The 17,529-nt window shown below is 34.2% G+C and overlaps 1 protein-coding gene across 9 annotated transcripts in view; it reads right to left on the bottom strand.

The window, feature by feature from the left end:
• LOC141396822 (uncharacterized) overlaps positions 1 to 17,529 on the bottom strand; it is a 319,005-nt gene that overhangs the window by 90,410 nt on the left and 211,066 nt on the right. For all 9 annotated transcript variants that reach the window (XM_073972485.1, XM_073972486.1, XM_073972487.1 and 6 more), the window contains one exon: positions 12,486 to 12,646. The gene's annotated coding sequence lies outside the window, so the exon portion shown is untranslated. The remainder of the gene's footprint in view (positions 1 to 12,485; positions 12,647 to 17,529) is intronic.

Raw genomic sequence — 17,529 nt, forward strand, 5'->3', positions numbered from 1 at the left:
TTTTAATTGAACCACTTCTATCCCAACAGTGACATCTACTATCGGCAAAATTATTTCAAATCCGAGCTTTTTGACGTGTTTTCACCAACGTAAAAGCGGTTTAACAAAAATAAAACGAAGCAGTCAACAAAAAAAGTGAATTTATCCACTGAGGCAAAACAAGGATTCTTGCTCCTTTCGTACAAATTGTTTATGATGATATGGTTGTGGCTCCGAGAATCGGATTTTATAGGATGTAAACTTTGCATTTTTTAATTCGAAAGGGATGTCTGTTTCATGTACCAAATAGTCGAAACTGCAATTTGCTGCAATTTTTAGATACACTCCATGAAAGAAGCGAAATTCGTGAGTTTTGTATAACACATTACTGTTTCAATCAACATAACGGTACTTTATGTATACACATTATATGTAAACTTTTTTTTTTCATAAATTGCAAGACTATCGACCACTCTTTAATTCCCTATTCAAAAGTTGTGGAATATGTCAATAACTTCTTTAAAAAAATTCCATGAACATGGGTTTCTTTTTTAAATACATTTTAGTAAATATCACATACGAAAAATCTTCTATGTTTAACGAGCTATAACTTTATAGTAACACCAAATATCGACAACATCTTTGAGGTTTGTCCTATTTGAAGTGTTCTCAATAAAATAAAACCATAAAATTATAAAAAAGTCAAGAACACCTTTTGGGATTTTTGTCCACTGAGGCAACACTGTGCGACGGACCCTGATTGAAGATGGTTGTTTCTACTGAGTTTGTTTGTGTATTTGCTATCGCTGATTTACTACTTCTACATATCATCAGATAGATGATTGCTGTGTCAACGCACAATTTTCATTGATTCATTTTTTTTGTTGTTGTTGGCTTTATGTTGTTAATTCCTCACACACACAGTTCTTACCATTCAAACTGTTATTGACAGCTGCCTGCTATTAAGTAGGTTTATTTTTTTACTTGCCTAATGCTGTTTGTTTGTCTGTTTGGCTTTGCATATGTCGTATATATGGGTACAGTGGACTCGGATATGTAAGAAATTTAATCTATGTGTTTCCGGTACACCTAAAAATACAATAAGTTAAAGTAACGTTTGGATAGCAAGGCTGTGTAGGCAAGTTGAAATCGACGAAATGGCGACAGCGTTTACTTGACCTGACAGAAAGAAAAGGACGATCAAATAAATCGCTACATAAAGGTGCGTAAAAAAACGGAACCAACTAAAAATTAACGTTTTAGTTTGGTCTATATACCCAGTACGTTCAGTTGGCAGTCGCCAGATAAATTCACAAGAAAGCAAACTGATAATGTTGTGGTATATGGAAGGCAATCGCCGAGCGTTTGGAAATACAATAGAGCTGAATAACTAAATTTGTTGTAAGTTCGATATGATCGCAGAAGGCATCATCCTACTTCGCTCAACTTTATCAATGGCATGATGAAAGCATTCGCCGTTTCGTTGATAAAGTATAGCCCATTCTATACAAACGACCCAGACCCAGGTCCAAAGGATCCAAAGATTGTTTTCTCATATTGCTCACTGAATACCAAGGTTAGCGTTCAAGAGATGACATCAAAATTGTATACTAGGGTTATGACTTTTTGACATTTTTTCTCAAAAATGATTTCCTGTAGCAGGGATGAATGAACTTTTGCCTATTAATCACTATGCTATCGTTTATTCCATTGAAATATAAAAAAAGTTCACGCACAAATCGATTTTAAAAAAATAATTTTTTGAAAAAATATATGAAATGAAAAAAAAAAATGTTTCAAAAAATTATTTTTTGTTGCACGAATGAATAAATATAAACCTACTAATAACTATAATAACGTTTATTTGATTCAAATATTAAAAAAGTCGCGAAAAAAGTCACTTTGAAAAAATTTTAATTTTTTTGTTTTTTGTTAAAAAATTATATTTTTGAATAAAAGCGTTTACGACATTTTTACGATTCTCAGAATTGAAGAAAAATAGTGAGAAATAAATTTTATGTCATTTTAATTATCTCATGTGGCTCAAAAGTTTATTATAATTATATATCTGTTTTCAGTGACTTCAAAAAATTGTCCATAATTTTGATAAATTCAAATTTTAAAATCATTTTGTGCGTGAGGTTTTTTCACCGAATCACCTTATAATTAAGATTTTATGTAATCTTATGGCAAAACTCATCACGCTATGATACAGGGATATGAGGTTGTAAAAAAGTCATAACCCAATTGTATACCCTCTACCGTAATATGGAGGGTATAATTAACTGTGTCATTCTTGATCACCATAAAATTCTAAGTCGATATTACCATTTCCGTCTGTCCGGCCGTCCATTAAAGTAAAGATACAGCTGCCAATATTTAAGATAGAGCTTTATAATTTCGTTCAGAAGTTTCTATTACTTCTAGGATGTTCGGCATTGAAAGTGGTCTACATCGATCCACGTTTTGAGATAGCCCCGGCATTTTGAAGGCTTTAGTCACATTTTCTCACCGGAATAGCTGAAATTTTCCCCATAAATTTAAAAGTATAGGTCCACGTTTTGATGTAGTCTCGTACCTCCTGATATTTGGTATTTTGAAGACTTTAGCCACATTTTATCACCAAAATGGCAAAGATTTGGCATTTAGTTTTCTTTGTGGCTACAAAACTTTCCCCATTTTCAGTATAGGTCTACGTTTTTACATAACCCACATAGAACGGTACCTCCCGACTTTCTGCATATTCAAGGCTTTCGCCACATTTTCTCACCGAAATGGCAGAAATTTGGAATCAGGCTTCCTTGGGGTTACAACACTTTCCCCCAGAAATTTTTCAGTATGGGTCCATGTTTTAATATGGTGTTTTGAACGCTTTAGCCACATTCGGCACTTTGAAGTTTTTAGCCACATTATCTCAGGGAATGACTGAAATTTGGGATTTTGTCTCCTTCGTGGCTACAAAACTTTTCCCAGAAATGTATCAGTATATGTCGACGTTTTGATATAGCCCTCAATAGGTAAGCCCCGATTTTCGGTATTTTCATAGTTTTACCGAAATGGCAAAAATGGTATTTATTCTTCTTTGGGGCTACACAACTTTTCCCCAGAAATTTGTTAATACAGGTCCACGGTGTGATATAGCTCCCATAGAATGGTACCGCCTTTTTTTCGGTATTTTGGGGGTGGATAAAACCCTCAATACACCGAAAAAACGCGGTAGCATACAGAAATAGCTTCAATTTAGTATTTAGTTTTGTTAGGGGCTACAAACGCTGCTAATCACAACGAAATGACTGAAATATTGTATTTATTTTTTATTTATTCTTTGGGAATAAAAACTTTTACCCAGAAATATGTCTGTACGTTTTGATATAGCCCCCGTAGAACGGTACTGTTCGATTTTCAGCATTTCGAGGGTTTTAGCCTCATTATCACACCAAAATGGGGGAAATGTGTTATTTAGTCTACTTTGGGGGTACAAATATAGCGTCCATAGGGAGTTTTTCGTATTTTGAGGGTTTTTCCCACATTATCCAACTGAAATGGCTAGAATTGTGTGTTAAGTTTTGGATTGCGGCTTCTCAGTGTGGAAGGTAAACCGTCTTCACATGGCCGCCAGCAGTGTAAGATTTACAAATATATTGCCAGTCAATTGCAGTAGTACAAATACCCCCTATATCTAATTATGCAAGAAAGGTGTATATCAATAACCATCAAAATTGAAATTTAATACTAACAACTTTTAACAGCTATGACACCATAAAAACCATTTTCTTATAAAAGCAGTTTATTTGGAAATTAATTAACTTTGGCAAGTTTACCTCTGGTTACACTGTGCCATATACTAAATTGGTTTATAGGTAACAGTTTTGCCTTAACATTCCCTGCCACTTGGCGGCAACGGCATCCAACAAACTTTGATTCATGTCACTTTCATTTTGTCTTCGGCAATCTGCTAGTGACGGCCATCCTCGAAAATAATATTTCAGCTTGGTGGTAGGCGGCGGCGAACATTGTATGTATTTCCACGAGCTTATGATAAATATAAAATTATCATCACTTCCTTTTTTGCAGTGGTGCTTTCATTTAATTTCCTTTGGACTCCTTAAATGGCAGCTACTTGCTCTGTCAATTCAACGCAGTGTTGTTGTTTTTGTTTTTCTATTCTCGTTTTTTAAGTTTGTTTCGTGATGCCTGTCAATTTGGGCTGTTATGTATAAAACCAAGTTTTGTGGGCTTTTTTCTTCTACTTTTAACCCACATCACCAACCGCCGAACCAAGCCACTTTTTCTTGGTTTGTGTATTTCGACTGGTGATGATTCTCTTTAGCCGACCTGCCCTGTATAGCTAGCTATACTGGAGAATGGTGACCATAATCCCTTGTACATGTCAAAGACCATTGATGGCAGAAAAAATTGCTTTCAGCAAAAAAAATTAAGGCATTGGAAAAAATATTCTTTAATTTTGCACATTACTTATAAAGGTTACCATTTCGGGTCACTGAACAAGCAAAGAGAGTGCGGGAGAGAGAGAGAGTAGCTTGAGTCTTTATTTCCTTTTACTATTTTTTTTTTTTTTTTTTTGCTACGAGCCCACTCTTCGAAAACGCCATCGTTGAGATTTAAGGCAAATCTGTCAATTATAGTTTAGACGATCCCTCGTTAAGAATCCATTCAGTGGTTGACAATTTGACATGGTTTTACTTGTCAATGATGCTTTTCCAAACATTCATTGGAATGACGTGTTGAGGAAAAGCATTTTTATGATGTTGGTGTATTATTTATTGACAAAAAAGGAGAATATTTCTGCATGATTCAAATTGTATTATGCTTTTCAGGCCAATGGATGACTTAGTTGGAATTTTACAAGAGAAATACATTTAACTTTGGTATACCAAATACAAAGATTTTAGTAGGTGAAGTTTTGTCTAATTTAGGATATACAATTATGCCCAATGTTTCCTCTTTGTGTTTTTTGTATTAAAGGGAGTTGAAGCTTAAAGTTCTAATTGTATGCCTTTAAGTATGCATTTTGCCATTTCGTCTACGCTGTTATTTATTATTCCATTTCGACTTATTTATTGCGTTTTACTCTGATTTTACTTTTGTGTTTAAGTTTCTGTTTCACGATTTTCAATTTTGTTGGCATAGATCATGTTTCCTTAGAAGAATAGGAGGAAAAGCACACACACACACACCAGTCAACAAATTAACCTTGAATATGGTTTCAACATAAAATGTCAACAGAACATGATATTTTTCATGCCTGTTGTTCTACACACCATACAATATGTGTCTGCTAAACAAATAATAGACCATACCGAACCCAAAGCATAACTCAACACAAGTAGCAGCTACTCTGCATTCGAAAACGCCTTCCTCCTCAAACGGAGAACGTGCACAGAAATTAACTTTAAACACGTGAATTGTAAATGATGAAAATGTAAACCCCGAACATGCTTTGAATATCAAATAGGCAAACAGATACAAACTGTCATCTAAACACACACACGCATCAAACAATGAATGTATAACATTTTATCATAGATCGTCGTCCGTCCCTTCTTAGTCCGTGATTTTACATCACATTAAATATGTCTATGAAAGCAAAATGTTATTTATAGTGCTCTCTGTCTGCTGTGTGAAAGTGAATCTGCTTCGGGATTTTGCAAGGGAGGAAATATTTGATTCCATTTTATAACATCCTAAGGACGGAAATTCCATATGCACCTACACACACTCATCACAAAATGGTACTTGACAGAAGATTTTTTGGCAATCAAAGGAAGTCTACTTTTTTCCATCTCTCTTATTGGAATTCCTAATATAAGTGGTGGCGGCATATTCGTGCTGATATTTGATGGAATTTCTTGGCAACGTCAAATTGTCTGCATGGTTGATAGGACATCAAAAAAAGACCACTAAATAAATATGGCAAACATTGTCGTCCCACAGCATGCTGTGGCTTAGGTGTACGTACACTTCAGTTAAATACATAGATCTCCTTGATTTACGTCTCCCATGCCATTATTTGTAATTGACTTTAATTCGAAATCTGATTTAGGCTAATGCCAGCAAAGTTGAAATACAAGCAACAACAACATTAAGGGAATATTTTAGCACAGGCGTAAATAGATAAGTGGATGGAGGCAGAGTATTGGAGATAGTAATATATAATTCTCAGCAGGTCACATAAGAATTTTCTATGAGGCATAGTGAAATTGTTTATACAGTTAGTCGTGTGGAACGCCTACCAAGTGACCTGGTATTAGAGGTAAATTAATTCGAGAATAAACTTTAATAATATATGACAACTAAAAGACGGAACGATTAGGAGGAAATGCAAGAAAAAGCAAGGGAATAAAAAAATAATAAAAGGTGTGTGAAATATAGATCTAAGATAAGTAGCAACTGTTAATTTTCAATTGCACCATTTTTCAGTGAACGTGTGGAGCATTAAGAAGTGACAGCTCCAATAATTGCCCGGCATTAAAATAAATCAATTTCCCACAAACGTCTCTGAAGGGACAATGGACGATTTAACATATCAATGAGTCTAACGCCTTGACTGGGAATAGACTCCGTTCAGGTGTTCAGCTTTCAAAGCGAAATCATTGTACCAATACCGATATTGCAAACATAACGACTTTTTCTGATTCGTTGTTGAAAAGTCGATTTATCAATATCCTGTCATCTACCTAGGTTCTCGATGAGAGTAACAGAGTTGGTCCAAATTTTGCACCTCGTATTATTTTTTCCACACTTTACAATTAGCTATGTCCTGCGACTACCTAGCTTCTCGAAGAGGGTAACAGAGTTGATCCAAATTTTGTACCTCTTATTGTTTTTTTTTTTTTTTTGAATCCTTCGGGTATCTCTCCAACGAAAGTTGAAACAATTTCGCTCAAATGTAGTTTATGGACTTCGTGAGGATCGTTTTGTAATTTGTAGGTAGTCCCTCTGGTCCTGACTACAAGTCTTCTTTGAGGGTACAAAACTTTCTCTCAGAAATTTATCAGTATAGGTCCACGGTTTGATATAGGCTCCATTGTAGGTACCACCCGATTATCAGTATTTTGAAGATGTTCTCACGCCGAAATGGCTGGAATTTTATATTTATTCCTCCTTGGGGAAACTTTATCCTAGAAATTTGTCAGTAAAAAAAGTAAAAGTCCACGTTTTCATACAGCCCCCACAGAACGGTACCTTCCGATTATCGGTATTTTGAAGGGTTTTATCGAAATGGCAAAAATTTGGTATTGAGTCTCCCTTAGGACAACAAAACTTTCCCCAGAAATTTGTCAGTACAGGTTCATAGAACGTTACATCCCGATTTTCGGGATGAAAATTGGTACTTAGTCTTCTTCAGGGTCACAAAACTTTTCACCAGAAATTTGTTTGTACCGGATCCCATTTTGATATAGCCCCCATAGAATGGTACCGCTTGATATTCGGCATTTTTAGAAATCCTACAGAAATGGGTAAAATTCCGGATATAGTCTTCGTTGGGAATAAAAATCATTCTTGTATAGAACTGTCGGTATAGGCCCATGCTTTGATATAGCTCCCATAGATATAACCTGCATAAAACAGTACCGCCCGATTTCAGGTATTTTGGCATTTTTATCGACATTATTGCCTCAAATTTAATGTATGTACTCGTAATTTATCATTTAGACTTCCTGCAAATGTAGGTCCACGTTTTGGTATGTCCTACATTAAACGGTACTAGCCGATTTCAGTTATTTTCAAGTTTTTAAATCTAAATTCGCAGTCGTATGTCATTATGGGGTTCCTATTGGTCAGAAAACTTCCCCATCACAAATTATGGGCATGGGGATTTTTTTCTGTGTATCTATTACGAGAGTACGTAATAGATACACAGAAAAAAATCATTCAATTTATGAATAGTGTTCAAAAATTTTTTCCCATGTTCAGATTTTTGCATTTTATGAACCTTATTCATAAAGTAATAAATAATGTTTTTTTTTTTTTTTTTTTTGAAATGAAACATAGACTATTCTATCTTGCAAAATATGAACCAATTCATTAATTTCAGAATACATCTTCTTTAAAGCAAGAAAAAGTTTACTTGTATTCAAAACTCTGTTTATACTTGTTATGCAGTTATTTTTTTGTATTTTTTCGCCTGCACAATTGTTTTTGTTTTTTTTCTTTTGTTTATTATATTTTGTAATTACTGCTCTTAAAACGTTTCCTCTAATAATTTTTCCTAATGATTTATCTATCAGCACTAGCTTGAGTTATTGAACATTGCATTTATATTAAAGAAAATAAAAAATTATATATGCGAACTATATGTGATATAATATATATAATTGTTCCACAACATCCCATAGGGACAAGCGAGACTTCTCTCTATGTGATATAGAGATTGTTTTAAGACAACAATCGACATCTATACGTGTTCGGTTTGTTAGTGTGGTAGTGGTGGTTGTATATCGTAAAGCGTTTAGCTTTATTTCACTCAGGTTGTTGTGCTGTGTTGATACAGAGTCAATGTGCTAGTACGAGTATATACGATGGAGGGGAAGAAAGACAAAAACAACAGAAGCAAAACAAATCACAATATCGTTGCAGGCAAAGCACAAAAACCGGTTTTTGCATGAAAAGAGAATCTCGAGAGAGAGAGAGAGAGAGAGAGAGATTAAAAAAACAGAGACCAAATAATGGAGAAGGTAGGGGAAACTATTTATTTTTATGTTTTAGAAAATCATTTACATTTTTGAAAAATAGAAGTTTGCAGGTGCGTTCAAATTATGGACAAACAAATTATGAACGAAATTAGTAAAAAATTCATAATTCTGTTTTTTCTGTGTGTTTTAATTCAGAATATTTCATGTTGGAGGGTATAAAAAGTACGGCCCGGCCGAATTTGGCTCTTGTTTACTTCTTTTCAGATGTTATCTACATTTTGGGGCAAGATTAGATGTTCCTGGGCATTTATGGTTCTCAGTAGATTAAAAGTTCTCCATCAAAAAATTTGGACATACGGCCACGTTGTGGTATATTCCCCATATAATGGTACCGCCAGATTTCAGATAATTTTAAAGTTTTTAGCTGATCGAATAAATTAGATATTTGGGGTCGAAAAACAAAAAGTTCGCACAGGACGAACTTATTGCATTTTTACTTGTTAAATTTTAAAATAAATTTTCTGATCAAATTCACTTTAAATTGGCACTTAGGATTCTCAGTGTCCAAAAAACTTCTTCATCACATATTGCGGACATAAGTCCACGCTTTCATATACCCCTATATAACAGAACCTCCCGAATTCAGTTATTTTGAAGTTTTTATCTTCATTTATCATCATTTTCATTATGATATTTTATTTCAATACCGTTCATATCCGGTCCACTTTTGAATGTAGTTCTATATAATCGTAAGAGTTTAAGTTCGATATATACAATGCAACTCACAAATTGGGAAAAACTTTCAAACAATAAGCAGGGCCATCTGCTTTATTGAAGACCACACTTCTTCTGGCTATCAACAACTTTTGTTTATATAGAAAAAGAACGAACCATTTATGTTTTTTAATCCTCAAGAAGCAATATTTAAAAGTTGAAATGCCCTACAATGCTAGATTTAGGTTGTAAACATCATATCAATTCTTAAGCACTGCTGTATTCTTCTTTTATATTAAGTTGTAGATTTCATTCCCCTTAGAACTTTTCAACAAGAAGCTGCTGAAGTAGCCTCTTTTTGTAGTTTTCTGACAACTACATTGTAGGTCGTTGGTTGGAACTGTTTCGGTGGCGGTGATGTGCATCGTATATGAAGACACCAAACAACAAGATGAACTCTTTCTCTGTTTTCTTGGTTTCGTTTCTTTTTTATATTCGAATGTGTTCTAAATAAGACTGTTGGGAATTTTTCATGCAGTGCCATTGTGGAAAATGAAAGTTTACATTAATATACAAAACATTTATTACAATCCCACATGACTCACAAGAAAGATGTGGCGTAGCACAATAGAATAGAGGAAACAATAAAAAAAAAGAATTTCAAGAAAAACTTTTCATTTTATTGAAATTTGCAAGAAGAAATGTGATGATGGTGGCGAAGACAAATGTGACATTGTTGTTGTAAATGTTAAATATGAGTGTAGGAATTGCAGTCGATTTTAAAGCACAAAGTCTGTAGGGAATTTGAGTTGCTGTCTCAAATTATACATGATTTTAAATATTTAAAATCTATTTTAATAATAAATTATTTTTCAAACAATAATTTTAGGAAAATGGTCCATATTTACATTAAGCATTTTTACTTTGCTTTACTTCTCATACAAACTGGCAAAACAAACGCGTCCATTTTCCATTTGTTTTAATTTAAAACAAGTAAAAAAGCATTAAGTTCGGCCGGGCCGAACTTTTCATACCCTCCACCATAAAATATTCTGAACTAAAATGGAATAATTACTTTTCATTCCTGTCCCCAACTTTAAGTGGGTACGTTAAAATGTCAGATAATGTTTATGTACATTTATGCTTCATTCGGGAGGCCCTTTTTTATGGTGCCTGTATCTAACTATGTATGTTGACAATTTTTGGTGGGCTAGAATTCGGGAGGTACTGTTATATAGGGGTTATAATAAAACATGGGCCTATGTTGACAGTTTTTGATGGGAGCCTTTAATGTCAAATAACTCCTAATTCGGTTAAAAAAATTAGCTAGAATCTTCAAAATATCGAAAATCGGTACATAACGTGGGAACTTCAAATGTCATTAACAGCTAGTTCGGAGGTATCTGGGCTATACGAAAATATGAACTTAAATGAACCGTTATATGGGGGCTATACCAAAACGTGGACCTATGTCCACAAGTTTTGTCATATAAGTTTATTGACACTTAAGAACCCTAAGTGTCAAAATATAGCTAAATCGGTCTGAAAATGTAGCTAAAACTGTCAAAATACTGTAAATCGGAGGGTACCGTTATATGGGGGCTATACCGAAACGTGGACCTATGTCCACAACTTTTGTTATATAAGTTTATTGACACTTAAGAACCCTAAATGTCAAATTATAGCTATATCGGTCTGAAAATGTAGCTAAAAACATCAAAACACCGTAAATCGGGGGGCACCGTTATATGGGGGCTATACCAAAACGGGGACCTATGTCCACAACTTTTGTTATATAAGTTTATTGACACCTAAGAACCCTAAATGTTAAATTATAGCTACATCGGTCTGAAAATGTAGCTAAAAACGTCAAAATACCGCAAATCGGAGGGTACCGTTATGTGGGGGGCTATACCAAAACGTGGACCTATGTCCACAACTTTTGTTATATAAGTTTATTGACACTTAAGAACTCTAACTGTCAAATTATAGCTATATCGGTCTGAAAATGTAGCTAAAAACATCAAAACACCGTAAATCGGGGGACACCGTTATATGGGGGCTATACCAAAATGGGGACCTATGTCCACAACTTTTGTTATATAAGTTTATTGACACTTAAGAACCCTAAATGTTAAATTATAGCTACATCGGTCTGAAAATGTAGCTAAAAACGTCAAAATACCATAAATTGGAGGGTACCGTTATATGGGGGCTATACCAAAACGTGGACCTATGTCCACAACTTTTGTTATATAAGTTTATTGATACTTAAGAACCCTAAATGTCAAGTTATAGCTAAATCGGTCTGAAAATGTAGCTAAAAACGTCAAAATACCGCAAATCGGGGGGTACCGTTATATGGGGGCTATGCCAAATCGTGGACCTATGTCCACAAGTTTTGTTATATATGTTTATTGACACTTAAGAACCCTAAATGTCAAATTATAGCAAAATCGGTCTGAAAATGTAGCTGAAAACGTCAAAATACCGTAAATCGGAGGGTACCGTTATATGGGGGCTATGCCAAAACGTGGACCGATATATCCCATCTTCGAACTTGATCTTCCGAAGGCTAAAAAAATGGTATTCCCCAATTTTCAGCGAAATCGGTCAACAAATGCGACCTGTATGTTGCGAACGGACGGACGGACGGACGGACATGCATAAATCGACTCAGAAAGTGATTCTATGTATATCCCTAGAAGGAACTATGGGTCTATCTCGCTTCCTTTTGTATGTTACATACAAATGCACTAACACATAATACCCCTTACCACATAGTGGTGTAGGGTATAAAAAGTTGAAAGTTTAAAAAATATTTTAAATTTATCCTTTACCATTTTCGCTACTAAATTACAAAATAAAATGTGAAAATTCTTTATTTAATTATTTCTACGACCTGCCTTCCGCTTGTAAAAGAATATCGAGCTTGAAAATTACTAATTGTTGCAAAGCTATAACAAAGTAATGATAGCAAATAATTAATTAAACGTAATAAGTCTCGTTCACGCTTTGGCGCGAAAACTTGCCAATGTAAAGAGATAACAATAAAATGTGTAAATGCGTTGCTGGCCAATTTAGCACAAAATAAAAAGTTGCAAACTTTCGTTAAAAAAAAACTTTATTACTTACATTCAATTAAACACATTATTTTCGCCAAGAAGCAAGGAACGAAATGAAACTGATATGAAGAACTTAGCTAGAACGTAGCTGCTGGGGTAGTTGTAGAAATCCCGTAACCTTACATGAAATTGATGTTAAAATGCCTGCAAATATCTGTCTGTGTGTCTTAGCTGCAAAAGATAAAAGAAAAACGGCAAGTAGAATGCAATTAGTATTTTTGTATTACTTTTTCTATAGTTCTTATAAAGCTTGCGGAAATAACGGTAATAGGATAGATAGCAAATTCTCTGGAACAAATCGAAATGTTGGTAACAAACAAAAAAGTAGATTTAATGATGAGTATAGATAGATTAAAGGCAAATGAAATTAATGTGAATCTTTAAAAAGACATAGAGGGCTCAATAATGCATAGATAATTAATCCTGAAAAGATGATCCATAGGGTATATATGAGCGGAAGACAAAAAAAAAATTGTTTCCATGAACAATATTACCAGTAACTATGACTATTGCTGGATCAAAAATTTTGCAAAAAATGTAATATGCGTGGAAGATATGACCTCCTAAGTGAATAAGAATAGTTAAAAACACGTTTAAGATAACGAGGTTTTTTACGTTTCTATTCTACTGCTGGTTAAACTACGTTTAGTATGGACCCTCCCCCCCAAATTTAGAATCGGATACTGCGTTGGTTGAGCTTTGCATGTCGAACCTTAGATAAAGTTCTAATATAGACATTGGTCCACTCCTTCAGGTACCTCCCCCACAAAAACTAAAAAATGTGCGCTAAATTTCGTTCAAACCAGGTATCGGCAACCAAAACAAATGCAAAAGGCTTTAGTGCAATATAACAAACACGATAATCGTGAGCGCAAAACTCGGGGCAAAATTATAGGATCATTTTACGGTGAAATGAACAGAATCTAAACTGAAATATTTGGTACACGCGATATCTATCGAAAGGAATGATTGCCAAAATAAGATCACTTCCAAAATTGACTATGTCGCCCCATTCATTCGCGAAAAGCCTTGAAACCACCTATGTCTCAAAAAGTCAAAAATGGCGTATGGAACACTTAAGCATGACACCGATGATATGTCGACTAATATTTTCGGGCTTTAATCTGAACCCAGCTGATCTCGGCCTTACACCTTGAGATTCCGCTTCGATAATAGCTGCAGGATTTGTATTTTTAGAAGTCGAGCCAAAAAAGTCACCTAATTCGTGCTTCCTTACGTAGGTTAAAAAATTAAACAAAGTGGGCTTCTGATATCTACTGCATTTTTGGTTTTATATCTTAAACTGTCAGGGAAGATGTCGTTAAGACTCTTGCGGCCACATTAAATAGATTGAAACCCTTTTCTGCTTTATAAAAAAGGATGGATGACCTCTCCTGACATTGAATAACAGGAGTAATAAAACAGTAGATTAATATCTTTCGTCTACCATATGTCAATGAGCAATAAGCTTTTTGGTATATTAGTCTACCGAAATCTGAATATGCTAATGCTTATATTTATTGCAGTCGCGAACTTTAAAATTTTCTCTTGAAGGCATTATTTTCCGGAAATTATAAAATTGCATTTTCAAATTGTGCACTGAAATCTTCCAAACAATGGCTACGGCATATGCTCTCTCTAGGCGCTTTCAGCTTTCATTGGTCGGAGGACACACATATTCTCGTTAACTCTTCAATAAAGCTATACATAGTTGCAAATTTATATATATGTATATATGTACATACATACATATGTACTGTTTGACAAAAACTCTATTTATAAATGCAAAACCATAAATTGTATGATTGTCCTTTCTTTTGAAAACATAAAATTTGTAAATTGTTTTGTATGAATTGTTGGTACATGCCAAATAACAAATCATTTGCTACTGGTTGCAGCAGTCAAACTCGCTCAAGTTATTTAAATTCACACGTTTGTGCAAATGTGTAACATATGCCACAATGTTTCAGCTACATTGCCATCATCATCATGAATATTATTGTGAAATTGTTACATTATTTAAGTGGCAAATAACAACATTCGAATACATTTGAAGCTAAAAAATTGCCGTGTAAACGAAGTATGGAAAAAACATTGCCAAGCATTTTGTTTATGCTATTTATGGCATGATTGTGGCGGCGGCGGTGGTGGTAGCAGATTGCACAATGAAATTCGAATGGAATTTTAATTAGCATATGAACCTTTTGAATGTGCGGCCAGACTTAATGGTTTAAACAAATAACGCGCACCATCCAGGGCAGAGGAATCAACAAATGAATGAATGGAGAACTAACCCGAGGAGGTAAAACATCAAACTGAAAATGTATTTGCGTATTTGGTTTCATTGACGCCTGGTTTGGATGAATGGGATATTTATAGCACTCGTATTAATACGTGAATATACAGAATCAACAATAACGAAATATGCACAGAAATTGAAACTAACACCATATCCTGAGAGACGTTCAGCATTCGCATTCGTTTGCCACTTCATTCAGTTCATGAAATCATTCAGATTTCATGCCATTCGTGTGATTGTGCATTCGTGATTTCATTGTAAATACAAGGCAATTAGTCATCTACTACATCAGCTATTGGAATACCCATATATACGTATGTATGTGTGTAACTCATACTATATTCAGGAACATACAATTCACGTGTCTGCTAGTGCAAAATACAAGAAACTGTCAGAATAGAACAAAGGTAACTTAACCATTGGAGTGTGAGTGAGTTGTTGACAGGACTACTTGACGGAAAGGAAAGCAAAACTTTACCACAACAGAACCAACTAAGCGTTTATATGTGGTATTTGATGTGTTCAGTGATCGTGTTTAGTTTGTTAAATGTTTCGAATTTCTTTCAAAAAAGAATGTAGGGAATGTAGGCTAAATTGCATTAAATGAAATTTATTTCATGGTTAATTTAAAACAAAATGTTGAAATACATTTTAATAAATACATATGTATGTATATCAAATATCAACAAATTAGGTATACACACATTTCCAATTTCCAGAAGTATTTTTTAATGGAATTTATTTCAACCCGTTTCCTGATGAGCAAGAATAAGACACAGTAAAATTCTCTATTTCATGGCTCTAAAATTAGAAGACGGGACTCTAATTTCTGAAAGAATTTCTATTTCTTCCTAAAATTGTTTCCATTCGTAAAATCAGAGATTTTTAGATATCAGATTATATCACCCAAAAAGTATAGATAGTTAAACGAAAAAATATCGGATTTTCTAACTTTCGACTTTGTCTAGTCAATTTCGATTCTACACGCAGAAAAATATACATATGTTAGAAACATGTTTGCATCTAAACAAATTTATGCTTGGGACTGGTTGCAAACAAATACATTTTGTAACATATCTAAATTTCATTTGTTTGGGTACCAACATATTTTTTGTGTTAGAACATATTTTTTATTAGTGGAGAGAGGATTTTTCAAAGAGAATAACAACAGGGATCTCACGGCTGCGGAATGCTGTTTTATAATAAAGAGCTGTGTGTACGGTGTAATAGAAGACGCAGAAGTGAATACGGGAGGGTAAAAAAGTTTGTTTTTGCTTTGGTGGTGTGTATTCGGTATGCGGCCAAACGCGTGTTTTTCGTGCTTTGTTGTTGCGATTTTTTTCACAAGCAGTCATTTTTTTGTTACTGTTAATCAACGTAGCAAGCGAAGAGAAAAAGAAAAAATTTGGTATGAATTATTTTTGTTCTTTTTCTTCAGTTTTCTAAATTCAATCGTTGAGTAAAGATTGTGTGAATAAACCATTGTTTCCTTAGAGAAAAGGTATTATTAGTAAATTAAATGCCCAAAACATTTTATAATTGAATCAAAAAGATGAATGGAAATATTTTATTGCACAAAGAAGAAATCGCATTTAATACTGGTAATAACATTAATACAATTTTCATATACATGCATATATTTGATATGGATGTACCTATTTATTACATTATATAATCATTTGATTCCAGATGCCGATTTCACAAGTGTGACAATTTTTCATGTATTTGGAATTTTTTATGCACCTATGTACGTGTCTGTTGTTGTTTTGTGTTTGGTGTTTCTAATAAAAGAAAAACAACCTTTTATAAATGTGTGTATGTGTATGTTTTTGTGGCTTTTGGGTTTGTATTTATATTACATCCAAACAAATATTTGTTTGCACCCAAACATATATTTGCTTGCAGGACCCAAACATATGTTATGTTTGGGAGTGGTTGCAAACAAATATATGTTTGCTGCAAAATATGTTTGGGACATATGTTAGAGAGGCCTTTTTCCTCCGTTTATTCCTTCTTGGTTGCTTTGAGAGCTTTTTTGTCCATATAGGGTGCCATACCAAAATATGAACATCTTACCGAATAGTTAAAGTTAAAATAGTTTGCACTCCTTTCCACACGGTCTTTATCTTCCCAATCTGTAGAATCACTTGTTTGGTCGACTTTTAGATTTTTCAAGACAACAATAGTACTGTGTGGTGGTCGCAACTACTTACAAAACACTCCACTAAACCCATTATTTAAATAAGAACATCTCGCACTGCATAAATAGTTATTCTATAACCACTAGATAAGATAAAAACCACATGTTATATTTTTGGACAGTTGAGGTGGAAATTGTTTTCAATTTCAACATGCTTCATATTTTTATTTTATTTTGCCCCCTGCTGAATAAGATTATGTGAACTACTGATTTGTGGCCGAACACACTGCACACTAAGCCACTCTTACGAGCATTAAGGGTTGTTTGAACGCTTACATGTGCACCACAACTGTTCTGTATTTTGTTAACAAACAAATCGCATGCCGATAGGGAGCATTTAACACGCAATCCTCGGATTGTTGTCGGACACATACGTTCGGTGTCTCCGTACTCACTACATAGTAAGGAGTAAAATAAGTAGTTTTGCCTTGTAACATTTTTAAGAAATCGTTCATTTTTTCAGATTACTGGTATTGCAGAAATTAGCTTGTTTGCATTACTTTGTAATGGGTTACGTAATGACTAACGGATCCGAATTTTTGCTTGGTTTGTTCC

The sequence above is a fragment of the Musca autumnalis genome, unplaced genomic scaffold, assembly GCF_047663935.1.
Source record: "Musca autumnalis isolate F117 unplaced genomic scaffold, ASM4766393v1 scaffold_3, whole genome shotgun sequence".
NCBI classification, from domain to species: domain Eukaryota; kingdom Metazoa; phylum Arthropoda; class Insecta; order Diptera; family Muscidae; genus Musca; species Musca autumnalis.